This window comes from Symphalangus syndactylus, chromosome 8 (assembly GCF_028878055.3).
Source record: "Symphalangus syndactylus isolate Jambi chromosome 8, NHGRI_mSymSyn1-v2.1_pri, whole genome shotgun sequence".
Taxonomy (NCBI): domain Eukaryota; kingdom Metazoa; phylum Chordata; class Mammalia; order Primates; family Hylobatidae; genus Symphalangus; species Symphalangus syndactylus.
This window is the reverse complement of record NC_072430.2, coordinates 14,295,641-14,313,290: the sequence shown is the minus strand read 5'-3', so window position 1 is coordinate 14,313,290 and position 17,650 is coordinate 14,295,641. Positions and strand designations below refer to the sequence as shown.

The 17,650-nt window shown below is 50.6% G+C and overlaps 1 protein-coding gene and 1 non-coding gene across 15 annotated transcripts in view; one reads left to right on the top strand and one right to left on the bottom strand.

Annotated features, from left to right (window-relative positions):
• The first annotated feature begins 4,486 nt into the window (after positions 1 to 4,486).
• Positions 4,487 to 17,650, top strand: part of TRAF3 (TNF receptor associated factor 3) — a 134,220-nt gene continuing 121,056 nt past the window's right edge. For 6 of the 14 annotated variants that reach the window (XM_055288092.2, XM_063643889.1, XM_063643884.1 and 3 more), the window contains exon 1: positions 4,490 to 4,722. The gene's annotated coding sequence lies outside the window, so the exon portion shown is untranslated. Of the gene's footprint in view, positions 4,723 to 5,778; positions 7,143 to 17,650 lie in introns of all 14 variants that reach the window. The other 8 variants (XM_063643888.1, XM_063643881.1, XM_055288095.2 and 5 more) reach the window with 5 other exon arrangements.
• On the bottom strand, positions 17,476 to 17,576 carry LOC129489072 (small nucleolar RNA U13). Its single transcript, XR_008659888.1, has one exon. It is a non-coding gene; the product is annotated as a small nucleolar RNA U13 (small nucleolar RNA).

Sequence of the window (17,650 nt, the reverse complement as noted above, 5' to 3'; positions counted from 1 at the left end):
CACCCAGGCTGGAGTGCGGTGGCACAATTTTGGCCCACTGCAACCTCCGCCTCCCACGTTCAAGCGATTCTCCTGCCTCAGCCTCCCAAGTAGCTGGGATTACAGGCGTGGGCCACCACGCCCAGCTAATTTTTTGTATTTTTAGTACAGACGAGGTTTCACCATGTTGGTCAGGCTGGTTTTGAACTCCTGACCTCAAGCGATCTGCCCGCCTCGGCCTCCCAAAGTGCTAGGATTACAGGCATGAGCTACTGTGCCCAGCCTCTAATTAATTATTTTTATTTTAATTTTTTTGTTGAGACGAGGTCTCACTGTGTTGCCCAGGCTGGTCTCAAACTCCTGGCCTCAAGCGATCCTCAGCCTCCCAAAGTGCTGGGATTACAGGTGTGAGCCAGCTCGCCCGCTAGAACTGTTTTTCTGTGGCCAGGGACCCCAGCCTCTCACCTTCCCTGTCATCACTGCCTTCTCCTCCCCTCTCGAATATCCCGCGTGAGGGGTTTGCACACCCATGCCCATCTCAACCTTCCTTCTTTCCTTCCTTCCCTCCTTTCTTTCTTTCCTTTATTTTTGAGATGGAGTCTCACTCTGTTGCCCAGGCTGGAGTGCAATGGCGTGATCTCGGCTCACTGCAACCTCAGCCTCCCAGGTTCAGGCAATTCTCCTGCCTCAGCCTCTTGAGTAGCTGGGATTACAGGTGCCTTCCCCCACGCCTGGCTTGCTCTGCCTCCCCACCCCCATTTCCTCTGCATTTGTTTACAAGCATCCCTGGCCACAGAAGGGTACCAGCAGCTTGCTTCTTTGCTGGCGACCTCTGCTGTCAGCCAGGGTCTACTTCAAGGACAAGATGGGCTTCCCAGCCCAGCTGCCCCAGTGTGCACCCACGACAGAGCGGGGTGCTTTGGCGCCACGACCACCCCAGCTCCCTGAACCCCCTTCGACATCTTCAGCAGCTCTTTCAGTCTAAAATGGTGTTTTCAAACTTCAGGTCATGAATAAAAAGTAAGCTTAGAAGGTCATGGCCGGCATTAAAAAATAAACAGAACGGAAAATATTGGAGTGCACCGCAGGTTTGAGATGATCTGTTGTTACATGTGTGTACACACACAGGTTATGAACAACTGGGTTACCATGTAAAATGTATTCAAAGGTTCAGCAGCCACTTGTTGGAACAATTAGTAAAACTGTGATTCTGCCGTGCATCAGGGTCCGCCCCACAAGGCTGGGCACAGTGGCTCACACCTGTAATCCCAGCACTTTGGGAGGTTGAGGTGGGTGGATCACCTGAGATCAGGAGTTCAAGACCAGCCTGGCTAACATGGTGAAACCCTGTTTCTACTAAAAATACAAAAAATTAGCCAGGCGTTGTGGTGCGTGCCTGTAATCCCAGCTACTCAGGAGGCTGAGGCAGGAGAATGGCTTGAACCTGGGAGGTGGAGGTTGCAGTGAGCCGAGATCGCGCCATTGCATGCCAGCTTGGACAACAAGAGTGAAACTCCGTCTCAAAATAAAATAAAACAAAACAAATCAAAACCAAGGTCCCCACCCCCCACCCCCAGGCCGTGTGTAGCATGTTCGAGTGAGAGAAGCTGCCAGCACCCTTTAGCCCAAGTTGACCCACAGGGGTCAGTGGTTTTTGTGTGGGAAGGCGCCACCTGAGGCACAGACCATCACATTCAGGGAGAGTTATAAGAAAACCCCTTTCCTAGCCCCGAAGCCCCCGGCACTCTGCCATGAATACCCTTTCCTTCTCATTGAAAGACAAACAGGATGGCCTTCTGAGCTGCTGCGTGTCTGTGAGTCACTTGAGTATCTGCATGCACTTCTCCCAAAAATGCAGCAAGCAGAACATGTAATGCTACATCAACTCCTGTGAGAAATGTGTCCAAAGATGGTGTCAGTTTGTTGTTGGACGTTGCCATAGGGAACAGAGATCTGCTTTTGAAGTACAGCGAGGAGAGAGCTCTCCTTCCTGCCCATCACTGCTGCCCTGTGGCTCTAACTGCAGGGTCACGAACACCCGCCCCCAACCCCCAAAGCAGTTGCCCTGCTTGGGGCAAACTTCTTTGTCCTGTCCCCCTTCAATTCACCACAGCAGAGGATCTTCAGAACTGCTCAACTGGAGAAGAAAAAGGAGGAGGGGAGGGAGAGAAAGGGAGGGAATAGGTCTCACCAGCAGAGGGCTCAGCCTGGTTGCGCCTGACTTCATTCTCAATGTTGCTTTCTAATGCTAGGCTGCAGCATGAAAGGAGCCGCAGAAAACCCTCTCGTGGGTCTTCGGACCTTCTGCCTTGCTTCTTCTTTTCTTTTTAATTATTTGTTTATTATTATTTTTTTTGAGACAGGATCTTGCTCTGTTGCCCAGACTGGAGTCCAGTGGTGCCATCATGGCTCACTGCAGCTTCAACCTCATGGGCTCAAGCGATCCTCCCGCCTCAGCCTCCCAAAGTGCTGGGACCACAGGCATAAGCCACCATCCTACTTTTTTTTTTTTTTTCCAGACAGTCTCGCTCTGTCGCCCAGATAGGAGTGCAATGGCACAATCTCAGCTCACTGCAACCTCCGCCTCCTGGGTTCAAGTGATTCTCTTGCCTCAGCCTCCCGGGTAGCTGGGATTACAGGCACACTCCACCACGCCCGGCTGATTTTTGTATTTTTAGTAGAGACGTGGTTTCACCATGTTGGCCAGGCTGGTCTTGAACTCCTGACCTCAGGTGACTTGCCTGCCCGCGGCCTCCTAAAGTGCTGCGATTACAGGTGTGAGCCACCATGCCCGGTCCATGTCCTGCTTCTTTTAAAACAACTAAAAATAGTCCAGCCTAGGGAAGGGAGTCTTTCCTGATTTTGGCAAAGTTAAACCAGACCCTAGGTAACACACAGCATAAGGCAGGTGTTGGGAGTGGGCACCAGTCGACAGGGTGCCAGGACTGTGGGCTAAGCAGGGCTGGGGACATGGGAGGCCTCGGTGCCTGGGTTATGGGAAGTGGTTGGGACCCTGAGCCTGAGGTCAGTAACATCCCAACTCCTGACAGGCAAGAAAGGGCACCTGAGGCTCCCAAGGGGAGTCCACCATGGGGGCGGGGGAGACCGCTGGAGTCCAGAGGTCCCTGTGAAGGACGGCCAAGGTGGGCCTGTCACCTGTAAAAGAGCTGTGCCTGTGCCGCAGACAGGGGTGCCACTGTGGCCTGGTGAGTGTGGCTGTAGAACAAGCACCTGTTGGGCTAATGGAGCCAGAGACATGGCTCCAGCAGCCAGGTGGGGCAATCTGGGGTTCTGGAACGCTCCATGGGTGAAGCTGTAGGAGGCGATGCTGGACTTCCTGCCTCCACTCACATGAGTCACTGGAGCAATACAAGAAGGCAGACTGGCCTTGGCTACTCACACTGGTCTCAGCTCTGGGGTAGGGCTCTTTATAAGCCTTCTCGAGAAGTGAAAAATTCAAACTCCTTTCTGTCTCCTCACCACTGACTTGCAAACTCCAGCGAAGGCCTCACCCCTAAGCTGGCCCAGAGCCTCCCAGAAGCCCTCCCTTCGCTTCCCACCTCGCCAGGCCCAGCCAGGCTGGGTGCCGCCTTGGTGGGCCTAGGTGAATCACTGATGTCACCACTGATGTCTTTAGGGCAGAAGGCAGAGGCCTCGGGAGAAACGCGCAGGCCCCAGCGGCCTGGTGGAGGGTGCAAGGGGCGCAGGGGCAGCCAGGACAGCCGAGGACGCTGGGGGCACGTGGCAAACTGGCCACCCTGTCCACCAGTGAGCAAGACACCACTCCGGGGCGTGGGAGGGTCCCCGGGAGGGAGAAAGGAAAGTGCCACCAAACTAATGTGGAGGGCTGCCCTCTGCACGCTAAAGGGGCCCCACGGCCTGAGTCACCCTCAGCCCCACCTGCGTGTGCGCAAAGGTGCGTGGCCTGGTACGCGTGCGCACGGTGTTGCTGAGCTTGTGTGCGCGTGTCCGCGTGAGGGGAGTGTGACCGTCGTGTATGCGTCCGCGACAGTGCGGGGGGCCGCATGTCGGACCCGTGCGTGTGCGTAGGGTTCGCGTGTGGCCATGGGCACACGGGCGTGCACGCACAGGGGCTGCGTATGCCGGCGTGGGGGGCGCGGGCGAGGAGGAGCGGCGCCAGCACCTCTCGGCCCCCACGCGGCCTGCGTGGCTTTTTGACCCGGAAAGGCGGGGACGCGGGGACGCGCGGCGGCGGGGGCGCGGTGGGGGCGGCGCAGAGCCAGGAGGCCCGCGGGGCGCGCGACGGGGACGGGAGGGAGGCGGGGGGCGCCTGGGGCCGTCCCCGCCCCGCGCCGCGGCGCCGCCGTTGCTACGGCCGGGCGGGCGGCCGCCGGGCGCTAGGGCCCTTAGCAACGGGGCGCGGGCGCGCGCGGGGGCCGGCGGGCGCGTGGGGCCGGCGGCGCTCGCGGGCTCCTGCCGCTCCCACGCGCGCGGGCGGCGGGGGCGGGGCGGCGGGCGCGCCGGGGATTTCCAGCGCGCGAGAGGAAGTGCCTGCGCGGGGCTGCGTGAGGGAGCGAGGGAGCGAGGGAGCGCGGCGCGGCCGCCGCGTGCGCGAGCCGGGGTTGCAGCCCAGCCGGGACTTTCCAGCCGGCGGCAGCCGCGGCGGCCGCCGGCTCTTCCCCGCCCCCCGCCATGGGGCAGCCCGGGGAGCAGGACGCTGCGGACCGCGGCGGAGGACGCGCCCGGCGCCCCTGAGCCGGCCGAGCGGCGGCGGACCGCGAGGTAAGGGGCCGCGGCGGGCGGGCGGGCCTCCGGCGCGCGGCCGGGCGCCTCCATCCCAGTCGCCTCCATCCCGCGCCTTCGGCGGCGGGGCCCGGGGGCCTCGGGGCTGCCCGGCGCGGGCCCGGCGCGGCGCAGGCCCGGCCCGTCCCGGCGGCGACGGCGGGGCGCGGCTTCAGCCTGGCCCCGCGCCCCAGCCGGGTTGCCTCCTGCCCCCGGACGCCTCAACTTCGGCAAACTTTGTCCCAGAGGCCGGGCTCGGGGCCCGAGGGGGCTGGGGTGCCCGCAGCTTTTCAGGAAACGGGGCGCGCAGGCCTCGCCACGGCCGTGACTCCCGCGGGCGTTGAGGACCCGGCACCCCGCGGGGCCGCGGGTTTCACGCGGGGGAACGGGCGGCTCAGGGACTGCGTGGCCGAGCGCGCTGCCCGGGCCGGCCGGGGGGGCCCGGGCGTTATTGGAAAGTTGGTCCTGAGTCATGCCGCCTCGGAGGCGCCTCCGACCGCTTGGCGGGCGGCGCGGGTGTCCGGGCATGGGCAGAGGGCGCGAATCCCCCTCGCGCGGCCGCCGAGGGCCGGCGACTCCCGGGGCACCGGGCGGCTCCGGGCCGCGGGCTCTGCGTCTTCCCCGCGGGCGCCAGGCGGCTCTGGGCGGGCTGGCCGGTTCCACGCCGCCAGCCAGCCCCGTATGGGGACTTCGGTCTAGTATTTGGACCCGAGGAGAGAATTCTGTGTGGAAAATTCTCTCGCTTCGATTGGAAACAGTAACAAACTGGAAACGGATGAGGTGTTATGGACGTGCTTGGAAATCCAAGAAGCCTTTAGATTACGAGCCGTTGACGGGACCAGTTGTATTTCACATTTTTCGAATTAAGCTCAGAATCAGTTTTCAGAATGACATGTGATGCGTGATGCGTGGTGTGTGTGTGCCTGTGTGTGTGTATGGATATAATTCATTCATTTTTGTGGCGTCAGAAAGGTTATGTCGAGCGTTGTAGCGGCTTCTTAATTTACATTCACAGCATACAACTGAAGAGGAGCCATTATTTCTTTTTTTTCCTAGCATTTGCTGCGACTACACACTGCCGGAGCGTTTGGAAATGTTGTTTGCTGTTACCCTGTATGTGTCTATAAAATTCTTACTGTAGGGAATGGCCAAGTGGACCATCAGTTCGTCCTGAGATCTTCTCATGTCTCTCACGTCTTTGAAAATGGCCTGTGAAAAGACTGCATCATATGTAGGATGTCTGGCAAAATAGTGTACAGCGTTCTTTTCTCAAATGAGAGGAAATGTGTACCTTTTCACCGCGTTGTGACGAAGTAAATGTTAAGAATTAGTCTAAAGATGAAAATTCTTTGGCCAAAACAAGATAAGCCTTATCGATATGAAAACTGGAACATATCACATGGGACTGGAAATCCTGTGAGTGGGTGCTCGTGACGGAAACCCTGACAGACCTTGGGTTCCAGCATCGCTAGTGAAAATCAGACCTTATCATGGATAGGGGTTAAGATGTAAGGTGTCTCACCCAGACGCCATCTGTTCCAACTGTCAATGCAGAAGCCAGGAAAGGAGAGCGAGCTGGCCAGGGAGAATTCTAGTTTTTTTTTTTTTTTCTTTTTCTTTTTTTGAGACATTCATGTGAATTTCTCTGCGAGGGGAAAGAAGACCAATTATTTTCCTTGGATGCTGTCCCTTCTTTTGGAATTAATAAGATGGCTTCACTCAGTGAGAGGCTGTAAAGACATTTCACTGGAAACAGGCAGTAACAGTGGCCAGTTGTTTCTGTTAATACCATCAAAATATCCCTACTCTTGTTTGTGCCTTGAAGAAAGTCCTTCATTTAACTGAGACATCTGAGCCTGCTTTGCGGATTCTGATTCTCTAAATACTCCTGCAAGAATCCCTTTAATTTTTTACTGTGCAACTCAAGAAGGACCTTTCTAGGGTATTGTCAGGATACGTATGCTAATGATATTGTCAGGTTAGATGAGAATGATCGATCACTCCCTTAAAATCCTTTTTTATGATGTTAAAGCTGTACTTAAAGATAAAACTGCCACTGTGGCGTTGCAAGTCTGAGCTAGCTCAAGCAAACAAAGGAAATTGCGTTAAATTTGCCCAACTCTATTTTCTCATCTTCATATAGCAAGACTCTCCAAACAGCAAGTGATCTAACCTATCAAGTATTATGCAATAGCTGAATTTCCTTGCAGTGGTCAGTTTAAAGAACTGTTAACTTAGCAGAGGCGACGTCTCGTGGCCAAGGCCCTCAGGGTCCACTCCATGGAATCAGGACCCCTTGCTGCTGCTTTGCGAGTGTTCATGGAGGAAGAAAAATCACTTGGTGTTCTTTTTTTTGCATGGAGGAGTCATAATAACTGACTTCAGATACAGAGAAAGTGGGAAGAGTGAGAAAGAAGGAGGTGAGGCCAGAGGATTTGGAAGGCTACCAGAGAGAGGCAGCCGAGGCCTGATTGTGGAGATGATGCTTAGACTTGCTTTGAGCAGGAGTGATGAAGCCAGAATGAGGGAGGCCCAGACGCCGGGGAGAGGTACAGGGGATAGGTGCCATGTGGTTTGCACCACCGCAGCAGGCTTCAGGTCCCAAAGACGCGAATGGAAATAGAAGAAAATGCAGTTTTATTTATTTATTTATTTTTTGAGACGGAGTCTCGCTCTGTCGCCCAGGCTGGAGTGCGGTGGCACAATCTTGGTTCACTGCAAGCTCCGCCTCCCGGGTTCACGCCATTCTCCTGCCTCAGCCTCTCCCAGTAGCTGGGACTACAGGCACCCGCCACCACGCCCGGCTAATTTTTTTTTTTTTTGTATTTTTAGTAGAGACAGGGTTTTACCGTGGTCTCGATCTCCTGACCTCGGGATCCGCCTGCCTCGGCCTCCCAAAGTGCTGGGATTACAAGCGTGAGCCACCGCGCCCAGCCAAAAATGCAGTTTTAAACAGAAAAGAAAAAAAACTGAGAAAATGTTACGTGTGCTTGTGTAAAATTTATTATTCATAATTGAAATACAAAATGGCTTTCTCATTTGAGAAAGCTTTTATTGACTAAGTTCTGCACAACAGTATTCCAGGAAAGGGGGTCGGGAGACAGACCACCCTAGGGAGAAGGCAGAGTTTTTTACTATTAAGCATAATATCTTTTTTTTTTTTTTTTTTTTCGGTGAAGCTTATCGTCGGCCTGTACAGATGACTTGGAGTAGGCTGGCAGGTAGTGGGATGTCATAAATGCTGATGCCTGTTGGTTTCTATCAACTTTAGGAATCAGGTTGGAATCGATGCTGCATTCTGTATTATTCAAGATAAGTGGATCGTTAATTGGGACTTGGGAGACTTTTTCTCATTTAATTAATGTTCAGTTAATGTGCCCTGAGTTCTCATAATGTTCTGGTTACCATGCTGGGAAGAGTGAGACACAGCACCTGTCTGCTAGGGTGTGAGCTGCAGGGATATAGGCCATCTTGGCCCCTGTGCACAATGAGGGGACATGCCAGAAACCAGCAGATACTTGACTGAGACAGACCAGGACAGGAGCTTGTGGCAGGAAGGATAAGGAAAAATGCAAATCTACCATCCTGCCCTCAGGGTGCTAACCATTCGGCAGAGAATACTTTTTCCCACCAGGAAGAAACCAGAAAGTCAGAATGTGGGATGAAATGAATTAGTGGATTGTGTAGAATTCTGGACGTGTGGTGGGAATCCACCATGAGGGAAAGAGAAAGCTCTTGGTTGGCTGAGGTAGTTGGGTAAGTCTTCTGGGGAGCGGCGTTGAGTGGAGGCGCAGTGTCAGGAAAGCTCTGGTATAGTGGGGTCATCTGGCCCCTCTTACAGGGCACCCTCCCACTTTGTTTTGGTAAGATGGGATCTGACGGCCTGCCATCCTGTCACTCCTTGCCAGTAGATGCAGGGCTGGCCATGCTGCTGGTCATTGGGTTTCCAGTTGGGAAGTTGCACGTGCTGGCCTTTGGCTCTTGCCAGGGCGTTTTGTGACTGGGAGCTCATGTGAGTCACGCATACTGTACTGTGAAGGGCATGGTCTGTGGAGGGGAACAGAGCAGCGGGCCCTAACCTGGGTGACACCACTTTGCTGTCCCTACCATTTTTCATTGCAGGTTGAAAGTCTCAAAAGTGGCAGGGGAAGGGGTGTAAATGTTAAAAAGCCCCTTCCTAGCCTGGCATGCGCACCTGTGGTCCCAGTTACTCCAGAGGATGAAGTGGGAGGATCATTCTAGTCTGGGTGACACAGTGAGATCCCTGGCTCTAAAATAAATTTATTTATTTATTTTATTTTATTTGAAACAGGGGCTCACTCTGTCACCCAGTGTGGAGTACAGTGGCCCGATCTTGGCTCGCTGCAACCTCCACCTCCCGGGTTCAAATGAGTCTCCTACCTCAGCCTCCTGAGTAGCTGGGATTACAGGCGCCTGCCACCACGCCCGGCTATTTTTTTTTTTTTTGAGACAGAGTCTCTCTTTGTCACCCAGACTGAAGTGCAGTGGTGCAATCTCAGCTCACTGCAACCTCCACCTCCTGGATTCAGGCGATTCTCCTGCCTCAGCCTCCTGAGTAGCTGGTGACCACAGGTGTGTGCCACCATACCTGGCTAATTTTTGTATTTTTAGTAGAGATGGGGTTTCACCATCTTGGCCAGGCTGGTCTCAAACTCCAGACGTCAAGTGATCCACCTGCCTCGGCCTCCCAAAGTGCTGGGATTACAGGCGTGAGCCACTGTGCCCAGCCTTCCCAGCTAATTTTTGTATTTTTTAGTAGAGACAGGGTTTTGCCGTGTTGGCCAGGCTGGTCTTGAACTCCTGACCTCAGGTGATCCACCCACCTCAGCCTCCCAAAGTGCTGGCACTACAGGTGTGGGCCACCACACTCGGCCTATTTGTTTTTTTTGAGATGGAGTCTTGCTCTGTTGCCCAGGCTGGAGTGCAGTGGTGCAATCTTGGCTCACTGCAGCCTCTGCCTCCTAGGCTTAAGCAATTCTCCTGCCTCAGCCTCCTGAGTAGCTGGGACTACAGGTGCCTGCCCCCATGCCGGGCTAATTTTGTATTTTTAGTAGAGAGCGGGTTTCACCCTGTTGGCCAAGCTGGTCTCGAACTCCTGAGCTCAAGTGATCCATCCATCTCAGCCTCCCAAAGTGCTGGGATTACAGGCGTGAGCCACCGCACCCTGTCTTGGCTCTAAAATTTAGAGTCCTTTCCCCAGCCTACTCCTGTGTCATCCATGTTTAAATGACCTGGCTCCTTAATTCTCAAGAACTGAAAAATTGGGGCCCTACATTTCATTTCACAATTTACTTTTTTACTAGGATTTGTTCCTTGCTGATTTCGAGCATTAAAAAAAAAAAATTAAATGGAGGCTCTTTGGTGGTAACTTCTCATGAGGCCATTCTATCAAGAAAGATATGAGGATCTGCGGCTTTGACATTCTGATTTCCTTTCCAGTTGAAACACTGATTCTGTGGCAGAACCCAAAAGCGTATTTATTGGAAACTTGATTTCTTTAAGTGGAAAGAAAAGCTAAATTGATTAACCAAGTAGGGTAATATAATCTGTAAGGCAACAGTAGCATCAAAGTGGTGAAATGTGAATCTCCAGGAGTCGTGAAAATTGTAATGAAGGTTTTCTGAGATTAATTTTGTGTTCTGGAAGGTTAATGCCCGTTAGGAGGCCTGCGTACACAAGGTAATGAGGTGCTTGTTAGGCCTTCCCTCCTTCCCCCAAGGGCCAGGCACATGGTAAGCTCTGGGTCAGTGTTTGTGTCCAGATTCTGCAAGCCGGGGAGACAGGAGGGATGTGACAGATGCCCACAGTGGTTCCATGTGTTTGGAGTGTGTGTCGGCAGTTGGGTGTGCCTCGTAGCTGCCTCCCTTAACTGTGTGTTCCTGGAGGTCAGGCTTCCATCCTCCTGTTCTGATAATGCTTAGCTCCAGGATTTGTTGCATTGGGGGGGTTCTTTGGTGGAAAGTTTGATTTGACAATGTAATTTTCTTGGATGCTTTTAATGACTTAAAAGCTGGAAGAACAGGAAAACTAGTTCTCTTGAGCTCTTTCATGTCCAGTAATACCCAGAAATTATAACTTTATGCTGGAAATTAAACCTGCTATTTGAAACCTTATTATAGGGTGAATTAAGAGTTTAGGTTTCAGAGGCTTTTCTGTGTGACTTTCCCCTTAGTGGGAGGGGGTTTGGTATGCCCATTAAGTTTTATCTTAAAATTTAATGTGAATTTACATTGTACTCAGTAATGTGGCTGATTGTTTTAATATAAACTTACCTCGTTCCCTAAATCTTTTAAAACTGTTGATTCTCCAAAAGATGTATTGTGTTTCTGGAATCCCACTGTGTATCCCTGGAGCTGTCCACCCCACAGCTGGAGAAATGTGGCATGGTGGAGGGTACCAACTTTGAGGATCTGAATTCCAGTCTGCCCTCTGTATTTAGTGGTAGAATGACTTGGGCAGGCCGCTTGGCCCCGCTGAATTGATTTCCCTGTCTATAAAATGGGGCTACTAGCAGCAGGGACATCACTTGCTTATTATGAGTGAGATGGATGGGAAAGCATTGTGCAGATGTTAATTTTCATAGTATTAGGGGATTGAGATGTAATAGAGTAAGAATGTTAAGATCTTAGAATGTAAATATCAGATTTTGTTAGTTAGGGACCACAGAAGTTTTCTAGTTGAGGTCTCTTATTTTATGTGGGAGGCAGCCGAGGCTCTCAGTGTTTAGGTAAGTAACTCTCCCAAGGCAAATAATGACAAAGCAAGGGCTCTTCACCCAGGCTAGGTTTTTCTCTGCATTTTTCATGTTCCCAACGTTTGCTCCTGGGAAGATGCTTGGCTTTTTTTTTTTTTTTTTTTTTTGAGGTGGAGTTTTGCTCTTGCTGAGGCTGGAGTGCAGTGGCACGATCTCGACTCACTGCAACCTCTGCCCCCCGGGTTCAAGCTATTCTCCTGCCCCAGCCTCCTGAGTAGCTGGGATTACAGGCACCCGCCACCTCGCCTGGCTAATTTTTGTATTTTTAGTAGAGACAGGGTTTCACCACGTTGGCCAGGCTGGTCTTGAACTCCTGACTTCAGGTGATCTGCCCACCTCAGCCTCCCAAAGTGCTGGGATTGCAGGCGTGAGGTACTGGACCCCGCTGATGCTTGGCTTCTGATTCCAGCTAGGGTTAATTGAGAATTATTGAATCACCCACACTTTTTTTGAGAACTTTCTAAGTGCTAGGGGCTATGCTCGTTGCTAAAGCTAAGAAGTCAGATAGGATGCCGTCTGATCTCTGTCTTCAAGGAGCTTCCATGTGATGAATGGGCCAGAAGAATAATTTCATTATGGCTTCATGTGATAGGTGCCACAACAGTGGAACAGAGGCTCTGGAGGCTCTAGTGCATTGTGGAGGCGCTGTGCAGTTTCGACCTGGGTTAGGAGGAGGGATTTCCCAAGGAGGTAACTCCTAGGGAAGCTAGCAGCAGGAGTGGGGAAGCCTGGGCTGGCAGGGAGTCGCCTGGCAGACGACCCATGAGTCGGAAGGGCTTCTCCTGTGGCTGTCCTTCAGGGGAGAGGGTACAGGACAAGGGACCCGGCCACTTCTGGGTGCTGCGTTTGTGACAGCCTAACTTCTGAGGTAGGAATTCTCCCCATTTTGCAGGTGAGGAAAAGGAAGAGCAACAGGCCTGTTGGACCCCAGAGTTCGTGGTTTCACCACAGCTGAATTACAGTGCAGTTTTAGATTTTCTTCAGATTCTAAACTTCTTAGTTTTGCTTTCAGAGTAGACTTAGTTTTGCTGCTGTAGAGTGCTTTTTAAAAAAAATTGTGTATTTTTCATACAGCCTTTCCCTTCCATCCAACATCTGTTTTGCCTATATGGCTGATTATTCTAGGCCGCACTCCATTCCATCTCTGGCGTAAGTTCCTTTCTTATAGCAGCCTCCTTGTATTCACTCTCCTTTGACACATTTGGTTGGGAGGTTCTTTACGCAGTGGCTCAGATGCTTCTTACAGCTTGCTGAGTAGCAGTCCCTAACCTGATTTGCTAATGTGTTTTCTTTCCCCTTTCTCTCTTAATTTACATTTAAACTGGTAGTCTAGTAATAATGATAGTATTTAGTCATTGTGTCTTACAAGGTTTCACAAACATTAGCTTGTTAGTGATGAACAAGTCCCCAAGGCCTGGTCACTCTGCAGAGAGCATAATGGTTACAGCCTAGTACCTATTCATCTTGAATTTAATTATAACTACAGATTGCCTGTGGAAATATGAGTTAAAGGCATGGAAGCCCTCACCACTTGTAGCAGGGAAATGATGTTTGGCTATTTTGGAGAATACTTTAGCTCTTCTGCGAGAACCACTGTCCAGGTTTTGAACATGCAACCAGGAGGGGTCAGTGGTGGCTGAGCAGAGATGTAGGGGCTTGTTTCATGGCCATCTGTACCTGCTCCAGGAAGGGCTGTGAATAACGGAATGCAGCCAGACACTGAGGCCACTAGGTCAGGTCCTTGGGATGACAGAGGGTAGATTTCTTTGTTCTTAGACTCAAGTTGGCCCTTGTAGGGTGGAGGTGGTGGCGTGAGAGCCTTCCCTGCCTTCTCCAGGTTGAAGGATATTTCTGTGCATCTGGGATAGGTCTCTAGGGTTGAGAGGACAAGCTTCTCAAGGGTTGGCTCACTTCATTCTTTGTATTTCTGCAGTCTGGCCTATGATGTACACAGTAAAAAGGAGACCAGTTTATGTACGGAAGGAATCAGACCTGCTTTGAATTCTGGTCTGTCCTTCAGCTAACTATGCTGTTAAATTACTTTTCCTTTCTAAGCCTCAGTTTTCTCATCTATGCAAAGGTAACTGTAGAGTTCACAGTCACATAGAAAAGCCTCTGAAACCTAAACTCTCCCTCTGGAGATGGATGGTGGTGATGGTCACACAACATTATGCATGTGTTCAATACCACTGGACTATACGCTTAAAATGATTATGATGATAAATGTTATGTGTATTTTACCATAATAAAAAAGTAATTGTGAGACTTAAAAGTGAGCCTGGGCTGGGCGCGGAGGGTCATGCTTGTAATCCCAGCACATTGGAAGGCCGAGGTGGGTAGATCACCTGAGGTCATGAGTTCGAGACCAGCCTGAACAACATAGTGAAACCCCATCTCACCTAAAAATACAAAATTAGCCGGGCGTGGTGGCACATGCCTGTAATTCCAGCTACTTGGGATGTTGAGGCAGGATAATTGCTTGAACCCGGGAGGCAGAGGTTGCAGTGAGCCAAGATCGCGCCATTGCACCCCAGCCTGGGCAACAAGAGTAAAACTGTCTAAAAAAAAAAAGCCTCTGCCAGATGCAGTGGCTCATACCTATAGTCCCAGCACTTTGAGAGGATGAGGCAGGGGAATCGCTTGAATCCAGGAGTTCTCAACCAACCTGGGCAACATAGTGTGTTTTTTTGTTTTTTTTTTTGTTGTTGTTTTTTTTGAGACAGGGTCTCACTCTGTCACCCAGGCTGGAGTGCAGTGGCACAATCTTGGCTCACTGCAAGCTCCGCCTCCCGGGTTCACGCCATTCTCCTGCCTCAGCCTCTCCGAGTAGCTGGGACTACAGGTGCCCGCCACCACACCCGGCTAATTTTTTGTATTTTTAGTAGAGACGGGGTTTCACCGTGGTCTCGATCTCCTGACCTCATGATCCGCCCGCCCGCCTCGGCCTCCCAAAGTGCTGGGATTACAAGCGTGAGCCACCGCGCCCGGCCGCAACATAGTGTTATAAGACCTTGTCTCTACAAAAAATTTAAAAATTAGCTAGACGTGGTGGCGTGCTCCTGTAGTCCCATCTAACTACTCAGGAGGCTGATGCGGGAGGATTGCTTGAGCCCAGGAGGTCGAGGCTGCAGTGAGGTGTTATTGTGTCACCATACTTCCGCACTTTAGCCTGGGTGACTCAGTGAGATCGTGTCTCAAAACAAGAACAAGAAAAATCAGAGCATGTGAGAGAATATAAGAACCTAATATTTCAGAAGTGATCATTTCTCTTCCCCTTTCTTTTCCTGAGTGGTTTCATAAAGGGAATGACTTATTAGCAATGTGGATGACAGGCTGTCTTGGAAATATGGCCTGTCCCTGGAAGAAATACCAGTGGAAGTAGAGGGACATTATTGGACTGCAAATAAATTATTTATAAAAAGGGTAAAATGTCTAGAAACTGAAATCACAGTGTATTTGCACAAAAGGAACATCTATAGATATCCCCCCTTTTTAAAAGCAGTTTTAACATATGAATTTTTATATATTTAAATTCATATTTTACCACTTTTTTCCTGTTATTTTATTTTATTTTATTTTTTTTAGACAGAGTCTCGCTCTGTCACCCAGGCACCCAGGCTGGAGTGCAGTGGCGCGATCTCGGTTCACTGCAAGCTCCGCCTCCCAGGTTCAGGCCATTCTCTTGCCTCAGCCTCTCCGAGTAGCTGGGACTACAGGCGCCCGCCACCACGCCTGGCTAATTTTTTGTATTTTTAGTAGAGACAGGGTTTCACCGTGGTCTCGATCTCCTGACCTCGTGATCCGCCCGCCTCGGCCTCCCAAAGTGCTGGGATTACAAGCGTGAGCCACTGCGCCCGGCCTTTTTTTCTGTTATTTAGCAATAATTATATTCTTCAATTTGAGCTGGGCGTGGTGGCTCATGCCTATAATCCCAACACTTTGGGTGGCTGAGGTGGGCGGATCACTTGAGGTCAGGAGTTCGAGACCAGCCTGGCCAACATGGTAAAACCCCGTCTCTACTAAACCAAAAAAAAAAAAATTAGCTGGGTGTGGTGGCACATGCCTGTAGTCCCAGCAACTTGGGAGGCTGAGGCAGGAGAATTGCTTGAATTCGGGAGGTGGAGGTTGCAGTGAGCCGAGATGGCGCTACTGCACTCCAGCCTGGGTGACAGTGAGACTGTCTCAAACAACAACAACAAAACTTCGATTTATTCAGGTCTCTGTTCACATTTTACCTCTTCAAAGGGGTCTTCTGAACACCCTAATTAAACAGCCCATGCTGCTGCTCTGGTCACTTGCCTTGCTTTTTTTTTTTTTTCCATAGCAGAAAACGGTTTTCCTTTCCTTTTTCTTTTTTTTAAGATGGAGTCTCATTCTGTCACCCAGGCTGGAGTGCAGTGGTGTGATCTTGGCTCACTGCAACCTCTGTGTCCCAGGTTCAAGCCATTTTCATACCTCAGCCTCCCAAGTAGCTGGGATTACAGGTATGCGCCACCCCACCTAGCTGATTTTTGTAGTTTTTTAGTAGAGGTGGGGTTTCACCATGTTGGCCAGGCTGGTCTCGAACTCCTGCGCTCAAGGGATCTGCCCGCCTCAGCCTCCCAAAGTGCTGGGATTACAGGCGTGAGCCCCTACGCCCGGCCTGCAGAGAATGTATTTCTATTACCTTAACTTATGTACTAGGAGTGTGCCTGGAATATGGTAGGTTCTCAAGTATTTGCATAAATGAACCAATAAATTATAGCCCAATATTTTATTGAGGTGAAATTCACATAATATACAATTATGCATTTTAAGTGTGCAGCTCAGCTGTATTTAGTGTGTTCACAATGTTCTGCCATCACCAGCTCTCTTTAGTTTAAAAATCAGGCCAGGCATCGTAGCCTGCACCTGTAATTTCAGCATTTTGGGAGGCTGGGGTGGGAGGATCACTTGAGTCCAGTAGTTTGAGACCAGCCTGGGCAACAGAGGAAGACTCCATCTCAACAAAAATAAAGAATTAGCTTGGCTGGGTGTGGTGGCTCACGCCTGTAATCCCAGCACTTTGGCAGGCTGAGGTGGGCGGATCACGAGGTCAAGAGATTGAGACCATCCTGGCCAACATGGTGAAACCCTGTCTCTATTAAAAATACAAAAATTAGCTGGGCGTGGTGGCGCGTGCCTCTAGTCCCAGCTACTTGGGAGGCTGAGGCAGGAGAATCACTTGAACCCAGGAGGCAAAAAATTGCAGCGAGCTGAGATCACGCCACTGTGCTCCAGCCTGGGAGACAGAGCAAGACTCCATCTCAAAAAAAAAAAAAAAAACTGGGCACAGTGGTTTGAGCCTGTATGTAGTCCCACCTACTCCAGAGGCTGAGGCAGGAGGATCGCTTGAGCCCAGGAATTTGAGGCTGCAGTGAGCTATGATCACACCACTGCACTCCAGCCTGGAGGACAGATGGAGAACCTATCTTAAAAAAGAAAAACAACTTTTCATCCCCCTTTACCCATTAAGTAATCACTCCCATTCCCCAATCCTCCCATCCCTTGATAACCTCTAATCTGCTTTTGGTCTCTGTGGATTTGCCTATTTTAGATATAGCATCTAGAAATCATGCAACTTGTCTTTTGTGTCTGGCTGCTTTCATTTAGCGTGATGTTTTTGAGGTACATCCAAATTGTAGCATGTGTCAGTATTTTGTTCCTTTTTATTGCTGAATCATAATCCATTGTATGTACATATATACCGCAATCTGTCTATTCATTTGTTCATGGGCATTTGGATTATTTTCACTGAGTATTAAGAGTAATGCTGCTATAAACATTTGTGTACAAGTTTCTGTGTAGGTATGTTTTTATTTCACTTGGGTATATACCTAGGAGTGGAATTGCTGGTCATATGGTAATATTGTATTTAATTTACTCCCACCAGCAGTGTTCCAATTTCAGGTCATCTTTGCTAAATTGATTTTGTTTTGTTTTGTTTTTTTTCTTTTTCATGTCATATGGGTAATGTGCCGACGTCATAACAAGGTTTCAGAGTGGCACCTCTCACACCTTCATTTAAATACCCAATCACACTTATGAACTACAAAAGGATATATATGTGTGTGTGTGTGTGTGTGTGTGTTGTATGTGTATATGTATGTCTGTATTGTTGATTAAAGCTATTCT